The sequence below is a fragment of the Mauremys reevesii genome, unplaced genomic scaffold (assembly GCF_016161935.1).
Source record: "Mauremys reevesii isolate NIE-2019 unplaced genomic scaffold, ASM1616193v1 Contig64, whole genome shotgun sequence".
NCBI lineage: Eukaryota > Metazoa > Chordata > Testudines > Geoemydidae > Mauremys > Mauremys reevesii.
This window is the reverse complement of record NW_024100878.1, coordinates 109,764-133,752: the sequence shown is the minus strand read 5'-3', so window position 1 is coordinate 133,752 and position 23,989 is coordinate 109,764. Positions and strand designations below refer to the sequence as shown.

At 46.3% G+C, this 23,989-nt stretch overlaps 1 long non-coding RNA gene across 3 annotated transcripts; it reads left to right on the top strand.

Moving 5' to 3' along the window:
• Nucleotides 1–716: 716 nt before the first annotated feature.
• Nucleotides 717–23,087, top strand: LOC120394544. 3 transcript variants are annotated; one of them, XR_005592334.1, is made up of 5 exons: nucleotides 717–864; nucleotides 1,114–1,279; nucleotides 1,608–1,737; nucleotides 17,818–17,931; nucleotides 22,982–23,087. It is a non-coding gene; the product is annotated as an uncharacterized LOC120394544 (long non-coding RNA). The 3 variants fall into 3 exon arrangements; XR_005592335.1 differs by lacking the exon at nucleotides 22,982–23,087 and adding an exon at nucleotides 18,985–19,019; XR_005592333.1 differs by lacking the exon at nucleotides 22,982–23,087 and adding an exon at nucleotides 18,239–18,823.
• Nucleotides 23,088–23,989: the final 902 nt, after the last annotated feature.

Genomic DNA, 23,989 nt, shown 5'->3' with positions numbered 1-23,989 from the left:
TGCCCATGGAAATTAAAACAGCCTTCAATAAAGTTCTCAGGGTACCGTGAGCTTTAATATCACAGGCCTACACCCTGTTCTTGGCTACACCAATGAAAATCCAGAGTAGCTCCACTGAAGGTAGGAGTCAAGGGTCCCAGCTCCCATGTTAGAACAAGCATCTCAGCCTCAGGGGCTTAGCTCATCAGTTCTCCAGTACGGCAGTGATGGGAGCCGTATAAGTAACCATGAAATGGCTGGGCTCTTTGTGGCAATCCAGAGGGTTCTGTCTTGCTGTACTGGTGTCCTGCCTTCCTGGGAACACTGGTATTAATGTCCCCAAAATAACCCACTCCAGAGGGGTCTCCATGGCTATCAAACTCTGTTCGGGTCCCATTCTGGGGGAGGCACAAACAGACATTCAGGGTCGTCTCCCCAGCTTCCTCTTAATGCTCTGGCCCGTTTGAACTGCTCTGATGGGATGACAGCCTTGGCTACTGGTTGGATTTATTTATTTATTGTAATTTAGTTTGTGTGTCCCGTAATATGGTTCGGGGAAAGCAATTATTTTGTACACTTACAGAGTAATCAGTTTAACACAGCAGCAATACATCAAGGCATCCTGTTGACTGCAAGTAGCTATGGCAACTGTGGAGGCAAAGTGAGATGGATGACTCTGTAGTGTTAATTACATCATAGAAGGCCCTTCTACATCAATAGCTCTAATCATCACACACAGCCCCCAGCACGGAGAGCATTCTGACACACTGACGTAGCTACGCCTGGAGGGGGAAAAGACAGCAAGATGGAAATCTAGGCACCATAATAACCCCATTGATTTGTGCACTGGCATACTACTTCTGTTAGGGAATAGACACTTTGTGGGTTAGTGGGCATTATGCATGCAGGCTTTTTGTTGAAGGACATGATTATGAGTCAGGACTCTGGGTTCTATTCCTACCTCTTGCACTGGGTCACTGTGTTGCCTGGGATAAGTCCCATGAATTCTTTGCCTCAGTTTGCCCATCTGTAGAACCAGGATATTTACACTCCGGGTTATTTAGTCAATGGTTGTAAAGCACTTTGAAATCCATGGGTGAAAGAGTCTGTTGTTATTTACTACTTGTATTGCAGAATCACCTAGGAGTCCCAGCCAAGATCAGTGCCCCATCGTGCGGGCACTGGAAAGACACAGCCCCTACCCCAAAGTCCTCACCATCTCATCAGACAAGACAGGCAAAGGGTGAAGATTAAACAGAGGCACAGAGAGGAGAAGGGATTTGCATGTGGTCACACGCAGGTCTGTAGTAGTTCCAGGCATAGTACTCAGGTCTTCCCTCTCCCAGTCCAGTTGCTCTAGCTAAGCCCAAGCAGTTTCTAATAAAGCTCCCTCTAGGCACAAATCTGAGGTTTTAAAGTGGAATCACATTGTCATCATTATGCTGTAAATAGAGGTCAGACTACTGTAGGCCATTAACTCTGTATACATCTTTCATCTGTTTCAATGTATTTATCTACAGTTTCCTTGCATAACCCCTGAAGCATGTTAGCGAATGAGGTTAGCAAACACAGACATGCCTCTCTCTCCAAATGTCCATAATTATGGATCGACTGTTTTCCTTTTGCAGAGTGCCATCAAACAACTGTGTATTGCACATCCAAGGATCTCACTTGGATTTCCTTAGAAAAATGCGTATATGTTGTTGAAGAAGCAGAAAAGACTCCAAGGAATTTGAAGATTGAGCTGTCTGGAAGCTGGTAAGAGAACAGCCTTTCGAACCTGATTAGATCAGCCGGCTTGAGGGTTGTTGTTGTTGTTTTTTAACTAATTAATCAAAAACACAGGTGCAAAGTAGAACAATCGTCACAACGAAGTATCACCTCTTACACTTAGAACCCCGTAGCTCCAGTGGATTCTGGCACAGCTCCTGTGCATCCAATGTGAAATGATTAACCCTTCAGTTACTGGGCTGAAAGAGAGAACAGTCACAGAATGATACAGGGAATATGGCAACGCATGGTCTAGTGGTTAGGTTACCTGCTATTTAATGCTCAGGACTTGGAGTTAGATATTGATTCTATTCCTGCCTCTGTCACCGACTTGTATGTGGAGCCAAGTAAGTCATTCTACGTCACAATGGGGATAATAATTACCCAGCTCAGAAGAGGGGCAGGCTGTTATTCAGGACGGTGTCCCTATGCAGGGGACCAGCACAATATCTATGCACCACTCAAGTCCCACCTAATTCATCCCTGAGGGCTTATGTGGTGTCTCGCCTTGTGCTGGCCCCTCTGTACAGGGTGAATTTCACCCTGATGTTCGCCAAGCGCTTTGGGATCCTCTGCTGGGAAGTGTACTAGGAGGGAGATAGACTATAGATCTGGCTCCAATGCCTCCCTTACCCATCACCTTCGTTCCCCTGAATGACTGTTGAAAGCACAAATCAGAAACTGCTGAGGAAAAAAAAAAGCTCAGCGGTAATTGCAGGATGATCTCTCTTGCTTCGCAGTGCGTGCGGCAATAAACAGCTGCTAAGGCTGATTAGATGCCGAAGTGAAGCTGAGGAGTTTAATGGGTCTGAAAAGCTCTTTTCGCAAGGGCCGTGTCCTACAGCAGGCGTTCGCAAACTTTTTCTTTCTGAGCCCCAACATGCTAGGAAAGCTCCACAGCCCTGCCGAGCCGCAACAACTGGTTTTCTGCATATAAAAGCCAGGGCCAGCATTAAGGGCAAGCAGGGCATTGCCTGGGGCCTCCCCCCCCAGGAGGCACCGTGAAGCTAAGTTGCTCAAACGTGGGCTTCAGTCCCGGATGATGGGGCTTGGGGCCCCGGGTTGCAGTCCTGCGCGGCGGGATTTTGGCTTTCTGCCCTGGGCCCTAGCGAGTCTAATGCCGGGCATGCTTGGCAGACCTCCTGAAACCTACCCGTGGCCCCAGAGGGGACCCTGGATCCCTGGTTGAGAACCACCGTACTACAGAACCCCAGGGAACCAACCAGGATGTTAAGCAGAAGCCAGTCTCCGTTCCTTCCCTGGGTGAGCGTTTGATTGCTCAAGCTACCTCTTTCATGGGCTTTGTCATAAACAGATAGTTAAGGGTTAAGGTCTCTTTTACCTGTAAAGGGTTAACAAACTCAGTAACCTGACGGACACCTGACCAGAGGACCAATCAAGGGACAAGATAATTTCAAATCTCTGTGGAGGGAAGTCTTTGTTTGTGTTCTTTGTTTTGGGGGCTCTCTCTCTTTGAATCTAGGAGGGGCCAGACATATATCCAGGCTCTCCCAGCTTCCTGAAGTATTTTCTTCTATTCAGTATAGTGAGTATTAGAAAGGCAGATTAGTCTTATAATTAATTTCTGTATTTGCAAATGTGTGTTTTCTGGAGAAATATCTTTATTTCTGTTTGCTGTTACTTTTGATTATTCTGAGAAAAGAGGGGGAAGTTCCTCTAGGTTTATAGCTAGACCCTGTATATTTTTTCATCCTGGTGTTACAGAGATAGTGTTACTTTCTTTCTTTCTTTTACTAAAATCTTTTCTTTTTAGAACCTGATTGATTTCTTCCCTTGTTTGGAATCTCAGGGGAAGAGGAGGGGGGAAGGTGAATCCCTCTTTGTTTGATTCAAGGAGTTTGAATCAAGGTGATCTCTCCCGATGGCTAAGGGAGGGGGACGTGGGGGAATCGGCTATTTCCCTTTGTGTTAAGATCCAAGGAGTTTGGATCTGTGTTTCCCAGGGAAAGTTTTGGGGGAACAGGGAGTGTGCTAGACACTGGAATTTCTAGCTGGTGGCAGCATAACCAGATTTAAGTTTAGAGGAGTCCATGCAGGTCCCCATCTTGTGGACGCTAAAGTTCAAAGTGGGGAATAAACCTATGACAGGCTTCCTGGGAGCAGGGCTGGGATTAGGATCTGAGCATGAAGTGGGGGTGGGGTTAAATGCTGATTAGCTGATCAAGGGCAGGTCTGGGTGGGAGCAAACAATTGTTCCTGGGCACAGCTGCAAGACAAACAAATTCTAGTTGGCTGATTGGTCTAGTGCCAGCACGAGGGACATAGGTTTGTATGCCCCGCTCCTGAGGCATTGGGGCTGGGAGAGCCGTAGAGGCAGCGTGGGAAGGAGCATCTTGCATTGCTTAGTGGATCCCCCCGGGTCTGTCCAAGATCCATTTTGTGGTAGAACTGAGTGAAAAGCTGCACTGAGATTAAAAGTTGAAATGTCAACCTTTTTTTGGAGAATGAAGTGTTCTGCAAAATTTCAATTCAGAAATATTAGAACATTTCACTGAGATATTTTCAAGTGAAATGAATTTTTGACATTCCTGAATCAGCGGTTCATTTTGGTGTGTTGAACCAAATCTAAATGTTTCAGTTTGAGTCAATTTGACGTTAAACTGCATCTGCCTAGGATGCTACCGTGTCTCATAGGAGTTGTCATTTGGATACTTCATGCCCTTATTCTTCACTATGGGTTGGACTCCTTGGCCTGACTACATTTCCCATTATGCACTGCAGTCATGTGACTCCCATGATGCACCACATGGCTTATTTAGAGGGGAGACCTTGAGGCATCACTTACAGAGCCATGGTACCTCATGGGAAGAGAGCCTTGTCCACCTAATGCAAAGTCACCTCTCTGAGTGCTTTTCTGCTTTAAAAGTGAAGGAAGAGACATGCCCTTTTCTCCACAGCTCTGCCCTCCTGTGTGTAACAAAGTCACAGCCACTGACTTTAGTGGCCAATGTGTGTTTTTACTGCTTTCACTCCTGTTAGCTTGGCAGAGCCAACCCAGCTAAAGGAGAGGGAGCTGGGGGCTATGTCTCATTATGCATCACCAATAGAAACATTTACTAAGTCCTAATCAGTGATGCCTCATGACACTTCGGAGTTCCACCCAGACCAGTAAAGGGTTTTGTCACCGCCTGCCTGTAACTCTGGCTGCTCCTGTGCTGTGCAACATTGGCTCAGAGCCCTGACGCCAGCAGCCTGATCACGGCACAGTGGGCTCATCCTGGCTTCCGCCAGCGTGGTTTACTCCTGGCAGGTTGACACCACTGGCCTTTCTGGTCCTGGGTCTCCCTAAAATAGTCTTCCTCTGCAGTGTCCAGTCCCTCTCACTGGATCCTTGCAGAAGTTAAGTTTGCTGCCTCCAAAGAGAGAGAGCACACACCACCCTGTTGGTTCAGCTGAGGACTTCACCCTTCAGGTTAATTCATAGAACTGATATGGTTTTGTCATAAAACAAGAATAAGCTTAACAACAAAGAACAGCTATTTAAGTGATAAGTAAGAACAGAAGACACCAATATAGTTACAAGTAAATCAAAACACAACATGCTTTCTATAGACTAAAACTTAATTTCAACAAGTTACAATCTTTGTCTAGGTAGGTTTCCCACCTACAGTACAGTCAGTACTTTTGGCTTTCAGGCCAAGCAGATCTCCTTTTCATGAGTTCAAAGAGTATTGCTTCCTCTTTGTCCCCATAGGGGATAGGTATCAAAATGGCTTTCTGTTTCTGCTTATACTTCCCAAAGTCTATTGTCTCTGTTTCAAGAGCCAGAAAGACTTCCTGGGGGAGTGGATGTTCCATCTCCCATCACGATCATTAAGCGCTCTTCCACCCCATTCATTTAGCTTGATGGCTTTGTTTACCTTCTATGTAAATGTACTTTTCATTGTCCTCTGAGTTGTTACCTGGCTCAGTTTACATTGGAGACACAGGAAAACGGGAGGAACAACATTCCTTTGTCTAGGACAGGCTGGGTTTATGTCCTGCTTGCAAAACACCTTTTAAAAGCATATTTCCAGCCCACATCTATAATTCTTTATACACTGTTCTACATACATCACAGAATAACATGAATGACCTGTGTGTTACTGGTTTGCATATGATACCTGACATGACATCTTTTAGATACAGATTATGACTGAAAAGGCTGGAGGAACTGGGTATGTTTAATTTGGAAAAGAGGAGATTAAGGGGTGACATGACAGTAGTCTTCAAATACTTCAAAGGCTGCCATAGAAAAGATGGAGAAAAGCTGTTCTCTCTTGCCGCAGAGGGCAGGGCAAGAGGCAATGGGTTCAAACTATAGCATAGCAGATTTAGATTAAATCTCAGGAAAAATTTCCTAACTGTAAGAACACTAGGACAATGGAACAGATACCTGGGGAGGTTGTGGAAGCTCCACTGGAGGTTATCAAAAGGAGGTTGGATACCTACCTGTCTTGGATGGGTTAGACACAACAAATCCTGCATCTTGGTGGGGGTTAGATTAGATGGCCCTTGCAGTCCTTTCTAACCCTATGGTTCTATGACAACAATATGTTGGGGCAATGAGTGTGTCAGGCCTGATGTGTGTTACGGTGTGGTGTGCCCTCTGCCAGTTTGCACTGAGAGACTCCTTGGGTCACAGACCTGTGCAACCCCACGGGGCAGTGGGGGTTGCACAGCCTGGTGTCACTGAGGGCAGTATCTGAACACCAGGGGAGGAGGAAAGAATGGAGCTTGTCTCTCACCATTCACAGGGCTGAGAGGTAGGGAAAAAACAACTTATGGATACAGCACATTTGGTCTGGAGAGCGTTGACGGGCAAGAAGCATGGCACCCTCCCTCCACCCCAACCCCAACAGTACATTCTTAATGAGCCACTTTCCAGGGCGTGACCACATTTTAAAGACAAAAGAGCTCTCGAGCCAGGGGTACGGCCCGAGAGGCTCTGGGCTCAGAGGAATAGTTGTTGGGGTAAGTGGCCTGTGTGGAAAAAGAGCAATGGGCCAGGTTTTTCCTTAGTGCTGAGCACTGCTGCCCTGACTCTGCTCCCACTGATGTCCATGGGAAAGTGCCTATTGACTCCAATGGGAGCTGGGTGAGGCTAATAGCGAGCACTGCAGAAATTCCCACCTATTGTGCCAGGTCGCATTACATTTCCCATGATGCAGTGCAGTCATGTGGCTCCCATGATGCACCACACGACTCGGTTAGCGGCGAGACCATGAGGCATCACTTACAGGGCCATGGCGTCTCATGGGAGGAGAGCCTTGTCCACCTGATGCAAAGTCAGCTCTCTTAGTGCTTTTCTGCCAGGTCAAATTCCGGCCACCACGCCAGGTGTTCATGAATTTGCACCGCAGTGGTGCCCAAAAGCTGCCGCCAGCGCACCCCCGACCCCCAGGCCCTCTTGTGTCGCTTGTTATCTGATATTAACGATGCTGCAGTCCAGGCCAGGTTCAGTATTTCAAGGTCACAAACAGTTTTATGGCAAGTTGGGGGTGCTGTTTTGTTTTCATTATAAAGGGCTATTGAGCTTGTTTTGAAGAGTTACTGTCTTGCCTTGCAACAAAACCTGCCGCTGGTGCTCCCCGCCGCCCCCCATAATGCAGCTTCCGTGAGCGTGTGGAAATGTAATTTCTTTGTGGCTCTGCAGCCGTCCATCATGATGATAGCGGAGTGCAGCTCCAGGATGACAGACGCTCTCCCCCTTGCTGAATGGAGATGAAATTAAAGGCAATAAACTCATCCCCACATTCAGCTGCAAAGAGTGAAGCACCAGTTTATATTACTAGCTAAATACCAATTAAACTGAATTGTTAAAGATCATAAGCATGGCTGCTCCTATATATCATGGAGGGATGCTAGCCCCTCCATAATTATGGTTTAACAGCTTTCTGCTTTTTTTTTAATCCCTGCCGAATTTCCCCAGTAGCCCCACCCTCTTTTTGGTCCATAGTAACTTGGGCCCCAATTCTGCAGCTGGTTCTGCACAAGGAGAACCCTTGCGCCCACATGAAGTTATTTATGGGAGTGGGGCCTATGGCCCCAAGCCAACCAACTACGTGCTCAATTCCTGGTAACTTCAGTAAGACTACACATGTGCTAAGCACGTGCTTAATACTTTGCTGGATCAGGGCTTTAGATTATGAGCTGTTCCAGGCAGTGACCTTGTCTCCCCTCTGAAAACATCATGCACCCGCCCCTAGGGCCCTGAAGGAATAATCATTAAATTCTTCCAACCAAATCGGACGTGTGCAAAGTTTCTCGCCCTCTTTTGCTAAAGCAGAGTGTTTTCGTTGCTATGTTTGAGATAAGCCTGGACAAAGGGGGTTTTAGGGATGGGCATGGGCAGTGTTTTCCAAAAGGGAGAAACCTCTCCTCTAATGCTAGTCGGGAGCAGTTTATCTGAAACCAGCTGCTCTGACCTTCATCTGTGCCTCCTCCAGCAAAGCCAGAGCCTTCAGAAGGTTTGACACTTCATTTTGGTGTCATTGTCTATGGGCTCCTGGGCCTGTCGTTAAGCTGTGATCTCTTTTGTGGGATTTGTATGATCCACAGGCTGATAGTGTGAGTGCCCTGCACTGCTCATGTAGCCACCATGCTCCTGCTTGAATTGCAACCTGTAGTGGAAGCAGGGGGAGAGACAGCCTGGCCTAGTGGGATGAGCTGAATGAAACCTGGGGGCAAGGAACTCCTGAGTTCTGATCCTAGCTGTGCCACAGCCCTTCTTTGAAAGATGGAGCCTCTGTGAGCTTTAGTGACTTAGCCAAAGGCTGTTCCTGCACCACTGGAGTCAATGGGAGTAGGAGCAGTCCCACAGCAAGGCAGCTGGGATTAGAACCTAGGTCTTCTGATTCCTAGAGCCTTGGCCTATATTGCTACATGCCGTCTTGTTCTTCCTAGCTGCTTATCTCCTCTCTGCCCCATTTCCACCTCCCCGCCTCCCACCATGCCTCCTCTTAGCCCTGCATCCAGCTTTCCCTTTAAAATTGTCTGTGCATCCCCTTCATAGTCAGGTCTGCTACCCAGCAGCTTTCCTATTTGTTTCACAGCTTTTGAAGTGCAGTACCAAAGATCCCAGTGGTTGGTCCCAGAGCAATAGCTGTCTTTGTGCTGGGAGAACCACTTGGGTTAATTTAAACTACTAGCAGAGACAAGAATGAAGCCAGCACAGACTCCAACAGCGTGCTGTGTACTTTGTGGTGAGAGTCTATTCATTCCCTCTTGCTGCCTGAGGAGGGAGGCTGCTTTATGAGCATTACTCATCCTCTGTGAACATTTCAATACATGAAACAGAAACAAGAAATCATTGGGAAAAGTCCCATCTGATTCCAAGCCCATGGTTTTGTCTGTATTCCTCGGGCTGCCCAGGTGTGCTATTAATTCAGTGTCAGGTTTTTATTTTTTTTGGCACAGCTCCACAGATGCCTGTGTGGGGAGACAGACTTCCCCACTCGCAAGAGAGGATGGGTTGGGCCATTTTCTAATCAGTTTTTGTAAGGAAAATGAAATACAACCTGCTCAGGATGATATTTACCCTGGACATATTTTTTTTCTCACTTTTTTTTTTTGACAAAAAATATTTTCTAATTGGTTTTTCTGTTAAACGTCAAGTCAGCTCAGCATCTTTGTTTTAAATTATCAAGGCCACAGCATGCGCGAGCATTTAAACTTGCCTTGATTAGAGGCACGATCAGCAAGAATTAAAGATTTAAGACAAGACGCCATTTTTTAAACACAGTCGCTCTCTCACACACACCCTCTCGTAGAATCATTCTACCTTGCAGTAAGGAGAATGTTCCAGAGAGATGCCAGTTTTCTAACACTCCAGAGGGCTGGTCCTGGGATACGGCGTTTGGGAATCTGGGCTTAAAGGGGCTGGCACAGCCCCTGAGGAGGTCCCCCAATGCAGGCGCAGTGTAAGGCCCCCTTCCCCCACCTCACAGTCCTTGGCAAAGGGGCCTGCTGGGTACATGTCTGGAGGTGGAAGTGAGTAGATTTAAAGGGTACTCAGCCCTCCAGCTATTCTGAGGTGCACAGAAGTCCCATGTCGTCGTAAGTTAGCGCAGCCCCTGAAGAGCCCGCAGCTCGGTTGTGTTCCCATCCCATCTGGCAAGTGAGCTGGGATGGCAGGAGGCAGTACGTGGCTGGGAGGGAAATCCAGAGACTTTAGGAAGTGCTGGCGAGGCAGGAGTATTGCTCTTCTCTAGGAGTCTGTACTGACCCCAGTGCCCTGCCATAGCATTAGGGACAGATAAGAGCAAACTTGAGGTCCTGCCCCTTCATGCTCATTAAGTATCTTGTGGTGCTTCTCACAAAGGGAAAGACCATTAGCCCTAGTATCCTGGCTAACGTCCAGCATGGACATTCTGCCTCTTTACATTCACCCTAAAGTCTCAAATGCACTTCCGCTCTTGCAAACCTCCGTTACCGGGGCAGAATGGTTGTATTCCACACCAGAAGTACCTGCATTTCAGTGGTGCATGAATGATCCTCAGATATGCAGTTTGCCCATAATTTGGGAGACATGTCTGGATGAAAACTTCTCTATAACTATAAGGAATTATGAAGCATAATTCTTTTTTTTTTTAAAGCATTGCTCCTTTAGCCTTTTGCCTTCGTTTTGAAAGACCCCATCCCAGCTAGGGACTCTGATTAATCAGAAAACATGAAAAATCTTATGTAAAATTCTAGTTTCCAGCCAGCAGCTCTCGTTCACTAGCTGTGCAGTTGCTTATCCAATCAGACAACAAAAGAGAGTGCTTCCAGGCAGATGCCACAGAGTGTGTTGCTAACTAATACAATGCAAATGCCATTGGCTCTCAGGGCTCTATTTCTTTCTCGAGCCCTTCCCCCGCCCCCCACCCAATTCTTTTATCTAACGCTATAAATATAGAAAGGCATTTGAAAGGTCTGTGTCTCTCCTGCTAGGGGGCTCAGAAGCTGTTTTCCCACTTATCTGGTATCTTCCCTCTGTGTTCCACTCACTAATGCCGTGTGAGACAGATGGAAGGAAATGCAGTCATCTTCAGCAGTTAAAATAAAAAGGCTAATCCACCAGGAATAGTAGATGTAAGCTCATTATCAGAACTGTGCTATTGAGGTTTTCTTCAACGAGCTGTGACATGGGAAAGATTAAATTCCGCTCCCAGACCCTTATCCAGAACTCAGATGCTCCTTTTGGACAGGATCCTCAGGTGGTGTAAATTGGCATTGCTCCATTCATGGATTTTGGTAGAGCGATGCCAATTGGCACCGGTTCAGGATCTGTCCCTGTTTCTCCAAAGCAAATTGAAACAGATTCATTTGAATGTTCACATCTGGAAAAGCAGGATTGACCCTTAGGGTTTGCCAGAGCCTCATTTTGCATCTTCTTGTTCTTTAAGCAAGTGGAAGGAAAATAAATTTAGGGAAGACAAAATGATTATGGGCGCAATGTAGAAGTAACTGGGTGAGGGTCTCTGACCTGTGCTATACAGGAAGTCAGACTAGATGATCACAATGACCCTTGTAGCTTTAAAACTACAAAAAATCCTCCCCTCACATTGGCACGGCAGGTCCTGGGAGAAGTTCACACATTTAAAGAAGATGGATTATCAGAATCAAGATCTGCCACGTGCATCTAACAAGAAAACTTTCCCCTTCGTGTCTAACAGCAAAAGCTCTAGGAGCTGTTGTCTGTGTTTATTGCTCTCTGTTGGTTGTTCCCATGAAACATTCATGGGTGAGCAGGTCTGTTCGATCAGAGAAAGCTCCTTCTCCAACTCTTTCCTACCATTTCCACCTCTTGTCATCTTTTCTCCATGGCTGCCCAGTGCGCAGCTCATTGCTGAACCTTTCTCTTCCAAGTTGCACGTTCAAATCCAGCCCAGGAAGGCGGCGATGAAACACCGTTACTCGGTGGGGGTGTTTGATGGCACGCATGAAGCAAGATGATCTGAATCCAGCTCCTGAGAGGTCTCCGCAACACAAACACCACTGCCAGCAGCAGCAAGGCAACACTCCATTTCCCCTTGTTGGCAGGCTCTGCAGAGAAGTGAAGGTCTGAACAGGCTCTGGCTGTTGAGCTCACCCCTAGGGCTGGCCCGTCTCAGTCAGGGTGGCCTAGAGCTGAGTAAATAATTGATTCAGTTCAGTGACTGAACCAAAAAATCCGAAACAAAATGAGCTTCGTTTTGAACCGAAACTGATGGGTTTTTTCCTTGCCAAAATAAAACACCAAAACCATTTCATTTCTGTTGAAGGAACCGTTCTGAATGTCCGTTTGAACCAAAATATTTTAACATTTCCTAGGGCTTTTTTTTCGGCCAGTATTATTTGCCAAATTCAACCTGCATTTACAAATCATTTACTGTTTGCTGACAAAAATTTACTCAGCTCTAGGGTTGAGGCACATGGGTTGGGTTGTATGTGGAAAGCTGCCCCTGCTGCTGCCATCCCATCAGCCCTTTATACTTCCAAGGCAGAAAACTTGGGTCCCATGCAGATTGTTTGGGGGCTATCTAATGAGATTTCATTAGAAGCAGCGCTTCTGTCTGTTCTGACGTGGTGTTATGATCAGGGGTTACCCCAGCATGAGTGGCCCAGATTTCCCTGTTGATATGTGGCACTGAGTTGATCTTCAGCCTCCACCCCAGAAGTGGTTGCATGTGGAATTGCTGTGTGTATGGTGGAGCATTGGAACAAGCCTCTGCCTTTGGTTTGAAATAGTCCAGGACTACTGAACTTCAGGGCATGCGGTAAGGATTTATAAGCTACTTGTTCAGCGAGGGCAAGAGTTTTGGTGGGGAAAGTCCCCTCTATTGCATTGCATTACAGCTCGGGGATCTGCTGCTGGGTTTGCATTAGTTGGGTTGTTTTTTCAAATAATGTAAAAGTGCCCAGACTAGCAGGTGGGAGCCTTTTTAATGTCATGATAAATCAAAAGAAATAAAGTCGATATGGTAGCGTGGTTTTTCTCTTTTTGGTTGTATATTTGGTTAGTTGTGGATGTACCATGGTTTGATATTGTAGCATTATTATATTTTCTGTCTTATTATCTAGTCCTTTCTTAACGGGTTGCCAACATTCTGTTAGGGAATCTGGATTTGCTGTGGCATTTTGAGTGGCTGTTTTCAGAGAATTATCCACAATGATTCCAAGATCTTTTTCTTGAGTGGCAACAGCTCATTTAGACCCCATCATTTGTGTGTATTAGTTGGGAGTATGTTTTCCAAGGTGGGTTACTTTGCACTTACCAGCATTGAATTTCATCTGCCATTTTGTGGCCCTGTCACCCAGTTTTGTGAGATCCCTTTAACTCTTCAGTCTGCTTTGGACTTAACTATCTTTGTACCTTCTGTAAACTTTGCCACCTCACTGTTTACCCTCTTTTCTGGATCATTTATGAATCTATTGAATGGCATTGGACCCAGTACAGATCTTTGGGGGGTGCTACTATTTAACTCTTTCCATTGTGAATAAACGGACCATTTATTCCTACTCTTTGTTTCCTGTCTTTTAATCAGTTACTGATCCATGAGAGGATCTTCCTTCTTATCCCATGACAGCTCACTTTGCTTAAGAGCCTTCGGTGTGGGATCTGGTGTAACGTTCCTCCCTCTTGGGTCAGGGCGCCCCCTTTCCGGAGGCATCTGGAAGTCGGCACGCCCACGGGAAGTTTGTCAGGGGGGAGGGGTCTGAGCTGAGACTGTGCAAGTCAGCCAAAGAGCAGTGCAGGTCTCCACCAGGAGGGTTCAGTACACCCCTGGTTAGCTGGTAGCTGCAGCCTCCTTGCTGGGGCAAAGAACAGTGGGCATGGGCTAAGCATGTAAACAGTTTATGGTCCTCAGCCTCCTGGCTGGGGTAAACGGCAACAGCCTATGGCTCTGGTGCATCCAGCCCTGCATACGAGCTGGGATTAGGGGTACCGGGCCCACCCTGCTTCACTGGGTCCCAGCCCAGGGCCCTAGTAGTCACGGATGATCCAACCACGGGGTCAGCAGGGAAACACGTGGTTGCTGCCTTGTATCCTGGCAACACAACCGGACCAACGTCTTGTTTCCCTGGGCTACTTCCTTACCAGTTCCCGCTGGCGCCACTCCGTCACTGCTGGGATCTGGCTCTCAGGCTTGCGATTGGGCAGCCCTTCCTTTAGTCTCTCCCCGGGGGTCTTCTGAACACAAGGTCACTGGGTTGCCCTTCCTCCCTGCGACCAGTCCTGGACTCCACTGAGGGCTCAGAGTTCTGGGAGCGACATCTGCCTCCTTCCCTGGTCTGGCCACAACTGAGCTGCAGAGCCCTGCTCTTATACTTCCTGCCCCACCCCTGCACTTCCTGTGAGGGGGGAAGGGCGGGGCTAGCTGCACCCACGAGGGGGAGTTAAATTCCTCCGTTCTGGAGGGAGACCACTCTCTGCCTCACTACGCCTTGTCAAAGGCTGTCTGAAAGTCCACGTACACTATATTAACTGGGGCCACATGCTTGTAGACCCCCTCAAAGAATTCTAATAGATTGGTGAGGCGTGATTTCCCTTTCCAAAAGCCATGTTAACTCTTCCCCAACATATTGTGTTCATCAAACTGACAACAGAGATATATTGTGATAAAAGCCCAGAGATTAACAGCCTGACCTTGCAATCTTTGCTGTCATGTGTATGCCTTGCTCTCAGGAGCAGTCTCACTGCATGGCTAAGGAATATTCAGATGAGCAAGGCTTGCAGGACTGGCCCTATGGGGATCTGTCTAAGCTAGGAAAAAAGGAGTTTTTTAAAACCAAGTTACCTAATGTGATTTGAAACTCCCCTGAACAACTAGGCTATGTCTGCACTTAAACTACTGCAGCTGCGCAGCTGTAGTGTTTCAATGTAGACACACTCAGTACAGTGACAGGTGGGGTTCTCCCATCACTGTAGTGAATTCACCTCCCCACAGGGCCGGCACCAGTGAAGGAAGCAGGTGCCTGCGGTGGCCAATAGAAGGGGGCGGCACTCCGTCCATTATTGGGGCGGCATGTCCGGGTCTTGGGCAGCAATTCGGCGGCAGGTCCTTCAGTCCCTCTCTTCCTCTTTGGTGGCACTTCGGTGGCAGTTCAATCGTTTTTTTTTCGCCGCTTGGGGTGGCAAAAAAGCTGGAGTCGGCCCTGCCTCCCCAAGAGGCAGTAGCTAACTCAACAGAAGAATTCTTGCATCAACCTAGCTATGTCTACACCAGTGGTTAGGTTGGCTTAACTACGTCACTCAGGCTTGGGAAATTTTCATGTTCCTGAACAATGTATCAGGGTCGACCTAACTTTTTCATGTAGAACTCGCCCTAGTGTAGACATAATTTGGTGTTTCAAATAATATTGGTTAACCTGATTTGAAAAAGCGCCTCTCTCCCCGTCCAGTCAACCTTGGCCCTAAGTGATGGTTTGCATACAGTGAGTAGAACAAGGGACCTGTCATCCCCAGGAAATTGACACTCCTGTTATTACACAAGTACCTAATTGAATTGAGGTCACACCACAAGTCCCTCACCAGGATGCAATTTAATAATAACTCACTTGCAAAATGTACTAGGTGCTTTTAATGCAACCTCAGTGGCTCTCATGATCTTAGATTTAGCTTGTGTCTCCCTAATACATCACAAATCTGCTATTGTGCAATACGACCATTTGTACTTTATGGACCCTATCCCATGAATTACTGAGTTTATTCATATGTTTACTTGCAATATCCAGCCTTTATATGTCTCTGTGTGATTTCTAGAGTTTCAGGGCATGTCTACACTTAATGAAAAGTAGGAATCTTTTAGTTTGCGCCCTCAACGTCCACATTGGGGAATTACGGCACAGCACTTCAGGCACCTCTATACATGCTACTGTAGCCTGAACTGCAAGGTAGTGCAAGCAACTGCAAGCTCTCAGACTTCCTTTATCCTGGTAAACAAGGAAGACAAAACTGGAACGCAATCTCCGTGGAAAGCTGTTTGTTTGAGTCTGTAACTTGCAGTGGTTTTCTCTGATAAATCCCATTTCAGGTGGACTGTGATTCCATATATCATGACACTGAGCATAGGTATCAACTCTGGGGTGCTCCGGGGCTGTAGCACCCACAGGGAAAAATTGGTGGGTACTCTGCACCCACCGGCAGCTCCCTGCCCTGACCCAGCTCACGTCCGCCTCTGCCTCCTCCCCTGAGTGCTTCTCACCCCTCCCTCCCATCCCTTCCCACTGAGAAACAGCTGATTGGCGGCGGCAGGTGCTGGGAGGGAGGGGAGAGGAGGGGAAACGCAGCACACTTGGGGAAGAGGTGGGGCTGGGGTGAGGATTTGGGGAAGGGATCCAATAGGGGCAGGGAGGGGGCGGGGCAGGGGCGAGCACCCACTGGTGCCTGGAAAAGTTGGCGCCTATGACATTGAGCACCTACAACTCCTGCAGAAGAGAGAGGGAGTCGAGGGCACTTTGCACATTGCAGGTTCAAGTCACAAACTAAGCAATAATAGAGAAAGAAAGCGGGAAAGACTTTGACGGGGAGAGAGCTCTCCTGTTGGCATAAAAAAACCCACCTTTGTGAATGGCAAAAGCTATGTCAGCAGGAGAAGCTCTCCCACCAATATAGCACTGTGCACATGAATGCTTATGTCGGTCAGGGCCGGCTCCAGGGTTTTTGCCGCCCCAAGCGGCGAAGGGGAAAAAAAGAAAAAGCTGCAATCGCGATTGGCACCTGCTCTACTGCGCTGCTTTCTTCTTCGGTGGCAATTCGGTGGCAGGTCCTTCCCTTCAAGAGGGACCGAGGGACCCGCTGCTGAATTGCCACCAAAGAGCTCGACATGCTGCCCCAAGCACCTGCTTGCTGGGCTGGTGCCTGGAACCGGCCCTGATGTTGGTGTAACTTATGTCGCTCAGGGGGGCGGTTTATTCACATCAGGGAAGGATATAAATTATGCCGACATAAGCTGTAGTGTAGACCAAGGGTCTCAAAGTCCTGGCCCGTGGGCCATCTGCAGCCTGAGAACCTCCCCAGTGTGGCCCGCGGAGGAGAGACGCAGGCGGACACACTGCCGGCAATGTCTGCTGCAGGTGCCGTCCCCTGCAGCTCCCATTGGCTGGGGGAGAGGGACAGAGATACCACCACTAGTCGCCGGGCAGAGTCAGCCATGGAGGAAGCATCATTAGTTGCTGGGCAGAGTCAGCTGGAGGCAGCATCATTAGTTGCTGGGCAGAGTTAGCCATGCAGACAGCATCACTTTTTCCCCACAATGAATACAAGTCAAAATACTGAACACAACTATCTGACGCACACCTGGCTGCAATCCTGAAGGTTTCAACTGCTCAGTCACTGAGGCCAAACATCAACAAACTGACAGAACTGAAGCGTTGCCAGGGATCTGGCAAACACTAAAAACTCTCTAGCAGGTGAAGATTTGTATCAAGTTGTATGACAGTTTTATTATTTCTAAGACATTCGAAATAAAAAATACAATATAAAGGTATTCTGTTCTGAAAACCATCTTCAGTGACATTATTGGCCAGCTGGGAGGATTTGAGGACTGGCATTGGCCCTAAGGTAAATTCAGTTTGAGACCCCTGGTGTAGACATAGCCTAAGCTTGTCTCTCTCACCAACAGAAGTTGGTCCAATATTACATCACCTACCTTGTCTTTCTACTATCCTGGGGCTGACATGGCTGCAACAACACTGCATAAGTTAATTACGTGCATATATATCAACAAGGCTATGCCACAGATCCTCCAAGGTATTTAGGCACCTAACTCCAACTGAAGTCAGTGGGATTGAGGATCTTGGCCTAAGTGACATGTGGTAAACTCCCATTTCTAATTTTCTAACTTAGCTTTGAAGTGCATTTACAGTAGAATTACTAGACCTAAAATCAGGGCAATCTGATAGGCAGAGTTATGAGCTGCAGATGATACACAAAACTGACAAATGTAAAAGCCTGCTACCTATTAAACTAAAGTGGGAACAAAATTTAGGATCTGAAGCTAAACTGACAGATTAAATAAAACGTATATAGCAAAATATTTCTATTGATGCCAGATACATTAATAAATCACAGTTTTGTACACGGTATTTTTATTACTCTAGTGAAAACCAACCCATATGTACCCAAGCACTTCTGCGGACTAAGCAAGAGATGCAGTTACACTGGCAACACTTTCCCATCAAACAAGGGAATATCTGTTGATCCCGAAGTACTGGGTAAGTGACATCATGATCAGTACTGATTACATGCGGGTTGGCAGCTTTGTCTGTGTATGCCTCTGGATGAAATGTGTTTTGACCCTACTTAGTTTTATTATTAGCAGTATGGAAGGGCCTAGATGCCCCAGCCAAGAGTGGGGCTCCAGTGTGCTTAGTGCTGTACAAACACACAGTCAGAGAAAGTCCCTGCCCCAGAGAGCTTGCAATATAAATAGACAAGACACAAAGAGTGGGACGGGAAATAGGAAGTGGTGATTTGCTCGCGGTCAGTGGCAGAGCCAATACTAGCACCTTTGTTTCCTAGTCTAGTGCACTCTAGTCCAGACGACACTGCCTCTCCAGTTTGTGTAAACAGAACTAGTGTTTGCTAAAAGGAGAATTTTGGGGCATTGGCTGGAGAGCTAAGCACCAGCAAGCCCCCATTCTGCAGCTGTGAAAGAAGCAATCTCTAGGAATCATACTAGGATGAAGACACTTCAGTGTGTGGACTAACTTCTGGGACTTCACAAGATCTGCCAGAGGAAATCAGCACACTGAACAGGAACTTAGTGGATGGACGGACGGACGGACACGCACAGAAACACAAAACAAATGGACATACTCATGCAGGTGGAAACATGGAGATTCACCATATTGTTTAGCCGCTGTTGTTGGTTGTCTGTTTAATTGCTTAGCTCCTGAAGGAGAACATGGGGAATAGCCCCGTATGTCAGCAGCCCGGCTGAAAAGTACTGCCATAAATTGTATTAAGCCTGTATGGAAATCAATCCAAGTATTTCTTGGATTTCGCAGCCTCCCAATGCACAGTAGGCTGCCAGAGAACTCTGAGAGACAGAGAGAGAGACACCTGGTTCAGTACTATGGCTAATCAAAAAATGCAGCTGAATTTTTGTGGGTTTTTTTGTGTGGACATTTTTTTTAAATTGTTCGGTCTTTTTTATTTGTTTGTTTGTTTGATATTCTTGTTGAAATTGCCTGTGCATTTTTTCCCCACTTTTTCAACATGAAACCAGAAGCTGAAAAATTTTACTACAATTGTTTGGTTTTCAGTAAATTTGCAGCTTCTGATTTTTGATGCTGAAGAACTAGAAAACGTCAGTGAAAATGAAGTTTGTTCCTTAAAAAGTTCACTTGTGACTAAAAGCCATTTTTCCTCAAAATTATGTTTTGTCAGAAGTGTGTTTCAACAAAGCTGTTCAGTACAGATGTGGGCTCAGGGATCCCCTGAATTCAGGGACTGGCTCCATCTTGGTGTCGGATTGGGATGGCCAGGGCCTCCTGGGAAAGGAGACAACAGGGGAGGTTAGACTGTGGTGGCTCAGGCTGAGGCTCCTCTCGACCAGCACATGTGGTGGTCTTGGTCTTTCCTTCCCTCAGATACGGGAACTGGAAACTCTCCCTAATATTGGGATTCTCCAATAGGCCCAGCTGCCTCAGAGCTTGAACTGTCACATGTGCTGCCCTTAGGATGACCAGACAGCATATGTGAAAAATCGGGACAGGGGGTGGAGGGGTAATATGAGCCTATATAAGAAAAATACCCAAAAATCAGGACTGTCCCTATACAATTGGGACATCTGGTCACCCTAGCTGCCCTCCCACTATTTGCTGTCTTGTGTTTGAATTTACTGCGGTGTCTGAGATCACGCCCAACTGCACTAAACACAGGAATGCACTAAATTCAAACACAAAAAGCAACAGAAAGTGACAAGTCTCTGCCCCGCCATTTGTTGGGCTCCTCTTGCTGCCAGGAAGATTCTGGAGGTCAACCTCCCCTCCCCTCCCCTCCTCCCCCTTATTTCTATTCTTTTCTTGGAAGCCCACAGCTGGGGTGGGGATTATAGATAGAGCTGTCTTCAGGGCCTCACTACTGTTTCTGCTCTGGCATTGCTGCAAGTGTGAGCAGGACTAAACCCATTAAGTCAATGGGCACTGCAGCTGCTCAGCCCGTCTGAAATCCAGCGCAGGTCCCATTCATGCATTTTACATTCAGGGCACTAGACAGTTGAGACCCTGTGGTAATAACTAATCTAACGAACGACAATTTCAGTAAAACGCAAAGAGCAGTAACCTGCACCTCATTTAATCAGCTTTCTGAAAATGTGTTATGATGTACATAATTAGCAAGCGGCATTTAACCAGTGATGTATTCCTAACACAAAGCACGGCTGCTGCTAACAAGCCAGGCTACAGCAAACCCAGCCCAGCCACTTCCAACAGCAAGGACTTAACTATAATTGGGATGCATTGTTGGAGATAATATCCTGGTACGGTTTTGTGACTGCCCCTTGGATTTGAAACAATCTCCTAGTTCTCCTGTGCCAATCTCCACCTTTTCTCCATTCAAATCCCTCCTTAAAACTCCCTTCGTCCGCAAAGCCTTTCTCAGAAATAATCTTCCTATGAAACTCTGTCTGCTCTGCTTTAGGAGTGGGTTTGATCGGCCAGTGTATTTTGTGTCTGGACAGACAATGCAATTCAATCTGGTTTGTAATCTCTGTGAAGCAGGGCCATGGGACCAAATTAATCCCCGGTTTAATTTCACTGACTTCAATTGACTTCTGTCTGTGTTCATATAGCACTGGGAAAAATACCAACAACCTGCCCTTCCAACAAAGACCGAGACTGTAGCAGAGGAGAAAAAGCAGGTGCCAGTATAAAACATGCTCCACTCCAGTCCCTTTTGCTGCCCAGGTGAATCAGAATAACTGTGATTTCAAAATGGTAATTCTCAGTCCCTAGTCGCTTGCTGATCAAACAGGGGGCTTGTCCCCTCTGCTGGACCCTCTTCAGATGAGTGTAGTAAGAAATGTTATGATGTTGTCAGGTTTGTGTGATTTCAACTATTATAGCCATAGTACCCTCTTCTCGGTGACGTCAGAAATGACTAAATGTCATTGAAGAGCTGAGGTGGATATAATATCTAGCTCTGCAAAACCTGAGTCATCTCATGGAGGCAGGATGGATCAGCTCCCAAATCAGGTGTAGTAAAAATAATCCCGTGAAGGTAAATAAAGAAAACGTGTTACATTATATTAATCCCCGAGGGCTGCAGAAATGATGGGTGATTCTGGGTGCCTCAACTTTTGGGGGATAGAAGACACTTTATGGGGTTATTTTTAGACCATGCTGAGCACCCACCCTCTGCAAATCATCCTCTTAAAATTGTCTCACGTTTGGCCCTCAAAAGTTGAGTTCCCTCCTCCCCACAAATCACTAGTCACTTTTGAAAATCACAGCCTTGGTGGCACACACATCAAGACTCTGACAGAGGCACTCAGCACTGGCCTAATTCTGCTCCTCAGAAGCTAATCGTAAGGCTTTCATTGACCTTCGTGGGAGCAGCGTTAGCCCAATGCTAAACTATACGGATAAACTTCTTAATGGTTGTGGGAAATACTATTTTTCTGTTTAGAGATGTGAACAGGTAGGACAATAGCCCTAGTCAAGATAAATGTATCAGAACAGCAATATCGGGGGATTATGACTGAAGTTATCAAGCAAGCAGCAAGATTCAGCTGGGTACTTTATTCCAGCAAACTTACAAAAAGGTAAACCATCGTGCTATTCTTTCCCTTCCACTCTTTCCACATGCTGTCTCTAGTCTTAGTGTTCCTAAGTATGGATTGCATCTCCTCGCTCCTGCTCTACTTTATTGTTTGCATTGCAGTAGCAGGTAGTGGCCCAAATTCAGAACATGGTAAGCGACAGTCTCTGCCCTGAAGAGCTTTTAATTTAAATAGACACAACAAACTATGGGTGGAAGAAAGATGCCCATTTTACAGATGGGGAACTGAGGCAGTCTGGGGCACAGGTAGGAATCAAACTCATATTGCTTTAAGTCCAATCTTGTGCCTTAGCCACCTAATCTTCCCTCCTCCTGTAGTCACCTAGTGATAAAGGAAACAAATTCGCAGTGTCCTTCTCTGGTCTGACCCTCTGTTTGCCCTGAATTTCAAAAAACATCCACTCTTGATTTTAAAATGTCCAGTGATGGAGATAAGGTGGACGAGGTAGTATCTTTGAATAGACCAATGGCTGTTGGTGCAAGAGACAAGCTTTTGCGCTTACACAGAGCTCTTCTTCAGGGATGGAGATTCTACCACAACCCTGGGTAAATTGTTCCAATGGTTAATTATCCTCACTGTTAAAAATTGTGCCTCATGTCTGTGTGACTTGGCCTAGCTTCAAATTCCAGACATTGGATCTTGTCGGATCTTAGAAGACCTGGATTCTAGTCCCATCTCTGTCATCAGCCTGCTAGGTGACCTTCGGCAAGTATCGCTGCTGCCTGTGCCTGTCGGGCCTCTAGTGGCTGGTTCACAGGGACCATAGGGTATTGTAAGCCCTGATCTCGTAAAGCACTTCGGTACATATGCAATTTGCTGGATTGGGGTTGATTTCTGGCCTCCTGTCATGAGTCAGGGTTACAAAAGATTGATACTCCTGCCACATCACATGATCAGTATCCAATGACCTCAATGGCTACCCTTACACTTAGCACTTTTTTAGCTCAGGGATTTATCGCTCACCCATTGCTGCAATGTCCAAGCTCAGTAGAGGCCATTACTTTATCAAAGTGCCGTACATGTTTTCATCATTTGGGTTCCAAGTATAAAATACAGTATTACAGAGGGAAGCTTTGTTACTGCTGTTTTTATATACGTGAAAAGCTGCCAATCAGTTCATACTCCCCACTCAGCTGCTCCACTTGTGCTAGCTCTCCCTGTTTCTTTGCAGTACTTTAGTTGCATCCTGTGCTTTCAGATCGTTACTTGACAAAAGTTCTTGCCTCCCCACAGCCACCCAGTCGATGATTTTCCTTCATTTCAAATGCACCATTCCAAGTTTTTAACACCGTCAATGTAACTTTGCTTTACTGCAGTACGTTAGGGAAAATATTGTGCCTTAAAGTGAGGTTGTAATCAGAAAAGTGTCTCTACAAAAGCTATTGTGAGGGTTCATATTTTAATGTCGCTCCATCATTTCGGATCAAATAGGCTGAGTTTAAAGTTCAAGAGGTTATTTTTCTTTTCTAACCCAACAGGCCTGCAAAACATACCTGGGATCTGAAAATCAAGCTGGGCTCCTTCTGCCTCTTCCCCTCTCATTCACCAGGATGCTGTGGTAGAAAATCAGCTGACAATTCTGACAATACATGAGGTAGAATAGAACTCAGCTCCCTTTCCCATAGCTGCATTGGTTTCAGGGTTAACAGGAGTAAGAACACACTGTTGCTAGTACAGCAAGCAGATATCACCACGACACAGAGAGATGATATGGTGGCTAAGAAAGTGTCATTTATACATACAAAGGGAAAACTTTCCAAGGGCCAGACTGTGTCTTTAGGCATGGCTCATGCTGGTAGGGGTGTGGATGGGGTTGTGGTGCAGTGGGACATTCTGTATATGTAATAGTGCATGTGTTTTATTAATCTGTTTATTTTAAAGTTCTAGCAAGAAATCACCGCCAGTTTGGTTTCCCCACTGTCTGCGATTTGGGGGGCGTGTCATAAATAAACAGATCAGGGTTAAGGTCTCTTTTACCTGTAAAGGGTTAACAAGCTCAGTAACCTGATGAACACCTGACCAGAGGACCAATCAAGGGACAAGATAATTTCAAATCTCTGTGGAGGGAAGGCTTTGTCTGTGTCCTTTGTTTTGGATGTTCTTTCTCTCTTGGATTTAAGGGAGGCCAGACATATTCTTCAAGTTCTCCAAAGTTTCCTGAAGTATTTTCTTCTATTCAGTATAGTGAGTATTAGAAAGGCGAATTAGTCTTATAATTTAATTTCTGCATTTGCAATTGTGCGTTTGCTGGAGAAATATCTTTATTTCTATTTGCTGTTACTTTGATTATTCTGAGGAGAAGGGAGGGGAAGTCTCTCCAGGTTTATAAGTCAGACCCTGTGATATTTTTCCATCCTGGTATTACAGAGCGAGTGTACTTTCTTTCTTTCTTTTTAATAAAATCTTTTCTTTTTAGAACTTGATTGATTTCTTCCCTTGTTTGGATTTTCAGGGGAAGGGGAGGGGGGAAAAGTGAATCCCTCTTT